This window comes from Sebastes umbrosus, chromosome 5, assembly GCF_015220745.1.
Source record: "Sebastes umbrosus isolate fSebUmb1 chromosome 5, fSebUmb1.pri, whole genome shotgun sequence".
NCBI lineage: Eukaryota > Metazoa > Chordata > Actinopteri > Perciformes > Sebastidae > Sebastes > Sebastes umbrosus.
In genome coordinates, this window is record NC_051273.1 from 34,423,554 (window position 1) to 34,432,565 (window position 9,012).

The window sequence follows — 9,012 nt, forward strand, 5'->3', positions numbered from 1 at the left end:
TGGAACCCTGGAGCGTTTACCCTCTTGGTGCGGTTCGTTTGGGAAGGTGTGAACACAGCAATCGCACTCGGGTGCGCACTAAAACAAGCAAACCGAGACCTCCTTGAAGGGGTGATCAAGGAGGTGTGTGCATGCCCGCGTGTCCGTCCGTTCGCGTGTCACACTTTCGTTTCCGAAGCAGAACTCGGAAACTGTTTAACTTAGGAACTTCAAATTTGGTATGATGGTTGAAAGAGTGGTCTAGTTGTGCCTTTTGGGGGTTAGAAGTCCAGGGTGCCCAAAATGTTTTAAATCTTTCCAAAGTGGCAATACCTTTGGCCCTACTTTAGTAGGGGTCAAGCAGTGAGCGGGGGCATATGAGCCATGTGTGAGGGCTTTGGTTTAGGACCCAGAAGCAGACACAGACACAGTTGGATGGTGGTTGAAAGTCAGGTGGCTTTATTATAATAAAGGTGGTGAGGGCGCTGTAGAAGGCAGGGGACAGGCAGGCTGTTGAGCAGGGTGGAGTAGCTGGAGGAATGAGCTGCGGCGGCGTGAGGATGGCTCGATGGGAGGCTGGCACTGGAATCCAGAAGACAGGAGAACACAATGTTAAATATCAGAAGCACTAGGAACCACAAGAATAACTCTGGTAATTATAATACAGAGCGGCCGAGAGAATACCAACTGGTAGGCAGAACAATCTGGCGAGGACTGGCAGGAAAGCTGGTGTTCTTGTACTGTGGGTTGATTAGGTGATTGTTGACAGGTGCAGAGTGCAGAGTGGAGTGTGAGACCAGGTGCCTGATGAGGAAGCCGCGCCCCTGCCACACCCACACAGACAGGCAGGGGAGAGGGAGACCCAGGGGAAGCACAACACTGGAAAACTACTGGAGTCAAGGCCAGAGCCGTGACAGGACCCCCCCCCTCAACGGGCGCCTCCGGGCGCCCCAGGCTTGTCTGGATGCTCCCGATAAAAGTCCCGAATGAGGGAGGCATCCAGAAAGAAGCTGCGCGGGACCCATGAGCGTTCCTCTGGGCCATAACCCTCCCAGTCAACCAAGAACCGGAACCTCCGGCCTCGGCGGCGGACGTCCAGAATCCGCCGAACAGTGAAGGCAGGGTGATTGTCAATGATCCGGGGGGGTGGAGGGGGTTCGGCTGGAGGGCACATGGGGCTGGAAGACACAGGCTTAAGCAGCGAAACATGGAACGTGGGGTGGACTCTCAGAGATGAAGGCAACTTTAACTTGATAGCAGTGGGATTAATGATCTTGTCAACTTCAAAAGGTCCAATGTATCGGGGAGCCAATTTATGGGACTCCACCTGAAGGGGCAAGTCACGGGAGGAAAGCCATACCTTTTGACCGGGTTGGTAAGTGGGTGCAGGGGATCGATGGCGGTCAGCAAGGCGTTGATTCCGGACAGCTGAACGGAGAAGGGCAGACCGGACCTCTCCAAATCCGCCGACACCTTTGGATGTTGGCTTGGACCGATGGCACCGCCACAGCCTCCTCCTGGACTGAGAAGAGGGGAGGTTGATAGCCTAGAGAGGCCGTGAAGGGGGACATACCTGTGGCGGCGCTGGTGAGTGAGTTATGGGCATACTCAACCCAGGGTAACTGTCTACTCCAGGAGGACGGGTGGTGAGCAGTGACACAACACAGGGCTGCCCCGAGATCTTGGTTTGCCCGCTCCGTCTGCCCATTCGTTTGAGGGTGGTACCCAGAGGAGAGACTAGCTGTGGCACCCAGAGCCTGGCAAAAAGCCTTCCAGACCTGGGAGGAGAACTGTGGTCCCCGGTCAGAGACGATGTCCTGGGGGATGCCATGAAGAAGAAACACATGGAGGACCAGGAGGTCCGCAGTCTCTGTGGCTGAAGGTAATTTAGGGAGAGGGACAAAATGCACAGCCTTGGAAAAACGGTCTACCACAGTCAATATGACTGTGTTACCTTCTGACGGGGGTAAACCGGTGACAAAGTCCACAGCTATGTGGGACCAGGGTCGGCTGGGGACGGGCAGAGGACGCAGGAGACCAGCTGGGGGTTGATGGGAGGCCTTGCTGCGGGCACAGACGGAGCAGGCGGACACGAAGGCACGAGTGTCGCGGGTCATGGATGGCCACCAGAACTGCCGTTTGATGAAGGAGAGGGTGCGGTGGAAGCCAGGGTGGCAGGTGAGCTTAGATGAATGGCCTCATTGTAGAACTTGAGATCTGGCTGAATCAGGCACAAACAGACAGTTAGGAGGGCCATTACCTGGGTCTGGATGAGAGCGCTGTGCCTCCCGTATGCAGGTCTCAATCTCCCATGTAGCTGCAGCCACCACACAGGAATGAGGTAGAATGGTTTCTGGCTCAGAGCAGGATTTCTCTGGGACAGACTGGCGGGAGAGGGCATCAGGTTTGGTGTTGCGTGAGCCAGGACGGTAAGTGAGAGTGAAGTTAAACCTTCCCAGGAACAGAGCCCACCAGGCCTGGCGGGAATTTAGCCGTTTAGCAGAGCGGAGGTAAGAGAGGTTTTTGTGGTCTGTCCAAACTACAAATGGCTGCTCAGTCCCTTCCAGCATGTGCCTCCATTCCTCAAGTGCCAGAACCACCGCCAACAGCTCACGGTTTCCCACATCGTAGTTGCGCTCCGCCGGAGAAAGGCGCCGGGAGAAGAAGGCACAGGGGTGCAGCTTGTGATCCTTAGGAGACCGCTGAGAGAGGACGGCCCCCACACCTGAATCAGAGGCATCCACCTCCACAACAAACTGCAAAGAGGGATCAGAGTGAGTTAGAATTGGAGCACTAGTGAATAACTGTTTCAGAGTGTCAAATGCTATGTCAACCTCCGGCGTCCAAGTAAAGGGGATGGCTGGGGAGGTGAGTTGTGTGAGAGGGGCCGCCACTCTACTGTAGTCTCGAATGAACCGTCTGTAGAAGTTGGCGAATCCTAAGAACCGCTGCAACTGTTTCCGTGTAGTGGGTTTGGGCCACTCAGCCACCGCCTGAACCTTTGCTGGGTCCGTCTTCACCTGCCCCTGCTCGATGATGAAGCCCAGAAAACTCACAGAAGTCACGTGGAAGTCACACTTTTCAGCTTTTACAAACAGCTTGTTTTCCAGAAGACGACGGAGCACTAACCTCACATGTTGGACATGTTCTTCCATGTTCCGGGAGAAGATGAGTATATCATCTAGATAAACAAAAATGAAGTGGTTCAGCATGTCATGGAGGATGTCATTAACCAAGGCCTGGAAAAACTGCAGGGGCGTTGGTGAGGCCAAAGGGCATGACTTGATACTCAAAATGGCCCAGGGGAGTGTTAAATGCAGTTTTCCACTCATCTCCTTCTCTGACTCGGATCAGATGGTAGGCGTTCCGGAGGTCCAGCTTTGAGAAAACAGTGGCCTTGTGCAGGGGCTCGAAAGAGGGGTCGATGAGGGGTAGTGGATACTTGTTCTTAATGGTTATGTCGTTGAGGCCACGGAAATCAATACAGGGGCGTAGGGTGTGATCTTTCTTTGCAACAAAGAAGAAGCCGGCACCAACAGGAGAAGAGGAGGGTCGAATAAAGCCAGCAACTAGTGAGTCGTTGATGTACTTCTCCATAGCCTCCCTTTCGGGACGAGAGAGTTTATAGAGACGGCTCGAGGGAAGGGGGGCACCCTGGTGCAGGTCTATAGCACAATCATAGGGCCTATGTGGGGGCAAGGTTTGGGCCCGCTGCTTACTTAACACCTCACCTAAGTCATGGTACACAGGAGGGACTGAAGAGAGGTCAGGGGGCTCAAAAGTAGGAGCAGCAGTTAACTAGTTAACTGAGAGGGAGCTAGGGCTGACTGGAGACAGTGGGAGTGGCAAAAGGTGCTCCAACTAGCAATAGATGCGGTGGACCAATCAATATGGGGGTTATGGAGTTTAAGCCAGGGCTGACCTAGGACCACAGGAGCATGAGGTGAGGGAATAACTAGCAGTTTTATAGATTCGTGATGATTACCTGACAGGATGAGACTCAGGGGAACAGTGTGATGAGTAATGCGGGCCAGGAGCCTTCCATCCAGCGCATTGACATCCTTAGGAGCAGGAAGGGCTTCAACAGGGATCCCAGCTTGGGTAACGAGGGTGGAGTCAATGAAATTATCATCAGCCCCAGAATCAACCAGAGCAAGAAGGGGGATAGAGTCACCCTGGCACACAAGGGATGCATTAAATTGCATTCGGGGGTGAGGGGCTGATGGAGAGGTGGAGGTGTGGCTCATCAGGGCCTCTCCAGTTCCGGATGAGCCTAATCTTTTGGCATGTGAGGCCAGCCTTGCCACAATAGATACACACACCAGCCTTGACTCGCCGTTGGCGCTCTGGGGGTGAGAGACGAGCTCGTCCCAACTGCATGGGCTCCTCCATTGAGGGTGGTGCTGAGGAACTGAGGGGCTGGCTGGTGAAGAACTGGCTGTCAGGGATCACCCGGGGGGCAGGTTTGGACTGGAAAGGAGAAGTGGGGGCATGCGGGCGGCTGGCTCTCTCCCTACGGCGTTCACGAAGACGGTTGTCTAAGCGTATGGACAGGGAAATGAGGGAGTCTAAACTATCAGTCTCATCCCTTGCAGCCAACTCATCCTTAATATTCTCAGCTAACCCATGAACAAACACTCCTTGTAAAGACACTTCATCCCACCCACTCTCTGCTGCCAGGATCCTAAACTCAACTGCATACTCTGCAACTGATCCAGAGCCCTGACGGAGGGAGAGGAGACGGTTAGCAGCCTCTTTACCCTGAACAGGATGATCAAAAACTTTTCTCAACTCAGCTATGAATACCAGGTAAGAATTACAAATAGGAGACTGCCTCTCCCACAAAGCTGTAGCCCACTGAGAAGCTTTACCAGTAAGTAAACCCAAAATAAATGCTATGCGTGACTTATCTGAAACGTAGGTGGTAGGTTGCTGCTGGAACACGAGAGAACACTGGAGAAGGAACCGCCCACAAGCCCCCAAATCCCCAGAGTAGCGTTCTGGAGTCGGAATGAAAGGCTCACGGGGGGCTGGGGTGGGATGCCCTGGTGGAGGCGTTGGGAGCGCTGGTGGGGGGTCAGCTGGTGAAGCTGCTGTGGCAGATGAAGCTGTGAGATGGGCGTTGACCTGGTCCATTTGGCTGCCGAGTTGGATGACATTGGAGGAAAGGGCTCGCAGATTCTCCACCAATTCACGGAGGATTTTGTCATGTTGTCCAACCAGCGAACCCTGGGAGGCTAAAGCTTGGCGGAGTGAAACTGTGTCTGCTGGGTCCATGGTGGCCAGATTGTTCTGTGAGGGCTTTGGTTTAGGACCCAGAAGCAGACACAGTTGGATGGTGGTTGAAAGTCAGGTGGATTTATTATAATAAAGGTGGTGAGGGCGCTGTAGAAGGCAGGGGACAGGCAGGCTGTTGAGCAGGGTGGAGTAGCTGGAGGAATGAGCTTCGGCGGCGTGAGGATGGCTCGATGGGAGGCTGGCACTGGAATCCAGAAGACAGGAGAACACAATGTTAAATATCAGAAGCACTAGGAACCACAAGAATAACTCTGGTAATTATAATACAGAGCGGCCGAGAGAATACCAACTGGTAGGCAGAACAATCTGGCGAGGACTGGCAGGAAAGCTGGTGTTCTTGTACTGTGGGTTGATTAGGTGATTGTTGACAGGTGCAGAGTGCAGAGTGGAGTGTGAGACCAGGTGCCTGATGAGGAAGCCGCGCCCCTGCCACACCCACACAGACAGGCAGGGGAGGGGGAGACCCAGGGGAAGCAGAGCACTGGAAAACTACTGGAGTCAAGGCCAGAGCCGTGACACCATGCTCACTTTTGCCTTGTATTTCATTTCACCAACTTTATCAGTATTCAGTCCTTGCTGAGTAGTACATCTTACAAGAATGTGAACCCTAATTCAGTCATGTGGAACAATATGAAATCACCAAATGTGAAATAATGCATTCAAAATAACACATAATTGTGTAATTTCGTCTGTTCAACGTATTGATGTTTAAAAGGAAAAAAAAACTGTCTATAATTGGTCTGCAAAGCAATTTCATTTCTCAATGCCTGCTTCCATCCATAGCTCTTACTTCTCTATGCTGACATTCAGAGTGATGAAAGAAAAATGGAAGGAATGCCAGCAGAAAAATGGGGGGGGATACGTAACTGCAATCCGCAAGCCATTCCCCTTCAAAAGCTCTACCAAGAAGGTATACCGTGAATGTAATGCTGCCATACTTTACATATATTTAACAGTAATGGCTAACCCCCCGAAAAGTCATTGCAAAACAAAACAACAAAGCATATGTGTCAATATACCGCTAAATTGTATATTAAATAAAAGATTGGACTAATTTTTCAAAAAGAAAAAAAAAAGCGAGGGAAGGTGCAGCCTGTTTACCGTTACCCGACATCCTGAAAGATGGACGCTACGTCTGGAAGCATTATTGGACATATACAGCCCTACTGTATATGTTTGAGCCACCAGTGCCTGAATCTAACTCAGAGCCAGAGGACACTGACCAACCTGAGAGCCGGCCTTGTTCCTCTCGGTTTGCAACGGAATGGGATTTTTTCCCCCCCAGTTTATGCAAGTTAGCGATACGTATAACTGACTAGCATAGCCTAGCCCAAGTATGAATGATAGGCTATATATAAATAACATAGAATAAAACATATTTTGTCACTTTAGCAGATATAGTTTTGTCTGTATAAATATTAAAGTTATATAGTCACCCAGATCAAACTATCAGCTATCATGTTTTTAATTTTTTTGCATATGACCAAATATATAGGTGCCATAAACCCAGTCCCTATCATTATTGAGGATACACTCAAGTAAAATTCATTGGTGTGTCAGTTTCTTTCAATTACACATACCTGCAGGTCTTCTGATTGCTTTGTGTGAATTTGCCTGTTTGTCTTTGTTATATTCATTTGTCTGTGTGAGTAGGTGAGAGTAAGGTAGTTAGAAGTAGGAAGGAGTAGATTGAGCCAGGTGGAGGCAGGTTCTGGTGCAGAGAGAGGGACAGCTTGTTGAAAATGGATCCCAGTATTGTTCAACAACTACTGGATCTTAAACTCCATAAACATTATCCTGAGGGGTCAACCAGTAAGGAGAAATATGGGATTAAGAGGCGAGCTGAGGATGCCCCGATAGTTCAGTTAGTAGAGCGGGCGCCCATATAACAAGGCTGAGTACTAATCGCGGCGGCCCGGGTTTGAATCCGACTTGCGTCCATTTCGGCATGTCGCCCCCTCTCTAAACTGTCCACTGTCCTATCAATAAAGGCTTGAAAATGCCCCAAAAAATAATCTTAAAACAAAAAAGGAGGCGAGTGGAGACCTTCAGGTTAAAGGGTAAGGATGCATGCCACATGCACTTTAGAACACAATGATCATCTGCCATGGTAAACCCCCCAGTAAATCTAATATGACATTTAAAGAGGTATCCTTCTGAGGTGCCCAAAGAGTACCAGGGAAGATTTTGTAATGTCACATTTTTATGAAAAGTCTTAATTAGGGTCATCTATGTCCTCTACATTCAAACTGTGATTTGTGGCAGGTAACTGAAGACAAAGTCCGCAGCCTGCTGGTGAGCGAGGACATCTGTGAAGGACTGAAGAGTCAGAAAAGTGTCTTCACAGAGGTGAAGGCAAACATTAAAAAAAGCCAGGACAAAGTCCGTAATAGGAGGGAAGAAAGGACAACTTCACAGTGGATCTTGTTCTGAAAAAAAACATTAAGAGCAGAAAAAAGGGGGAAAGCTGGAGGCAGATATGTTGGGACCATATGAAATTATGGAGCTTGAGGGAAAGATTGCAGTTCAATTAGGCTCCACAGCTGCCTCTCCTTAGAGATAATGAACCCAACCAGCCTGCTGAGTGGCAGCGTGACCCTCACAGAAACATCGATCTGCTAAACCATTATGTCCAGCCAGAGGAGAGGATCCCTGCTAAACTGAAAAAATAAGTGGATCTTTCTCCTCAGGCTGGTCCATAACAGACACATACACACCATCTGAAGCTCCGTCCATGGACTGCAAGGCCCAAATTATTATTATTATTATTTTTTTTAATACATTCACTGGAAATGTTAACCTGCAAGCTGCATTTTAAAAAGGAGAAAAAATATTATACATCAATGAAATCAATGCTTGCGTTTCAGAGGGTTAATCAAATAGTTGTTCAAAACAGCAACATCAGTCATATTGCCTGCAATCCACAAGCAGGTGACGTTAGTGAAGGTTGGGTGTGGTGAGTTGGTCCAGAGAGAGCAGAGCAGGAGATGACCAGAGGCAACTACTGCGACATCAGCCAACGCCAGTCAAATTAGTGAGTATATTGTTTTTGTTATGTGTTTGTTATTGTTGTTAAGAGAGTGGCTTTGTTTTTCCAACTGTGTGACTGCCAGTTTCAGGAATGCATTTATTAGGGATGCACAATACACCGTGTGACTGCCAGTTTCAGGAATGCATTTATTAGGGATGCACAATACAGGTAACGGGGAATTTGGTCAAATGACACTGCACTTTTAGGATTAGCTAGCTAGCTAGCTCGTGTTTTTTTCGCGGGACCGCGTGTTTTATCCCGCGAACAGACTACAGATACAAGGGTCACAAATTAGCCTTGGCTAGAAATCTTTCAGTATATGCAACACATCTGCATCATGCTATTGAAACCTGTTAAAATGATTGTTGCTTTAATGTATATTAGTGAGAAGTTGATAACTGTAATAGATTTGATATGTTGATGATTAAATTAAATTGAAGGGAATAATTATGTTAAATACATACTATTATTAATCCCAAACATATACAATTGAACATATTTGCATTTTAAACCTAATAGTTGTTCATGTGATTGATATGTACATTTGTTGTTTTGTTTACAGTATAAATGCTCAGATCCGGCCGTGCCACACCAGGATCTCTGCAGGGAGAGCCTGCGCACTAATGCTCAGACGATGGAGGTCCTGGTGCGGCAGGTAAAATAAAGCGGTCGGCAGAGCACTGCTTAAGAGGGAGCTGGAGTCC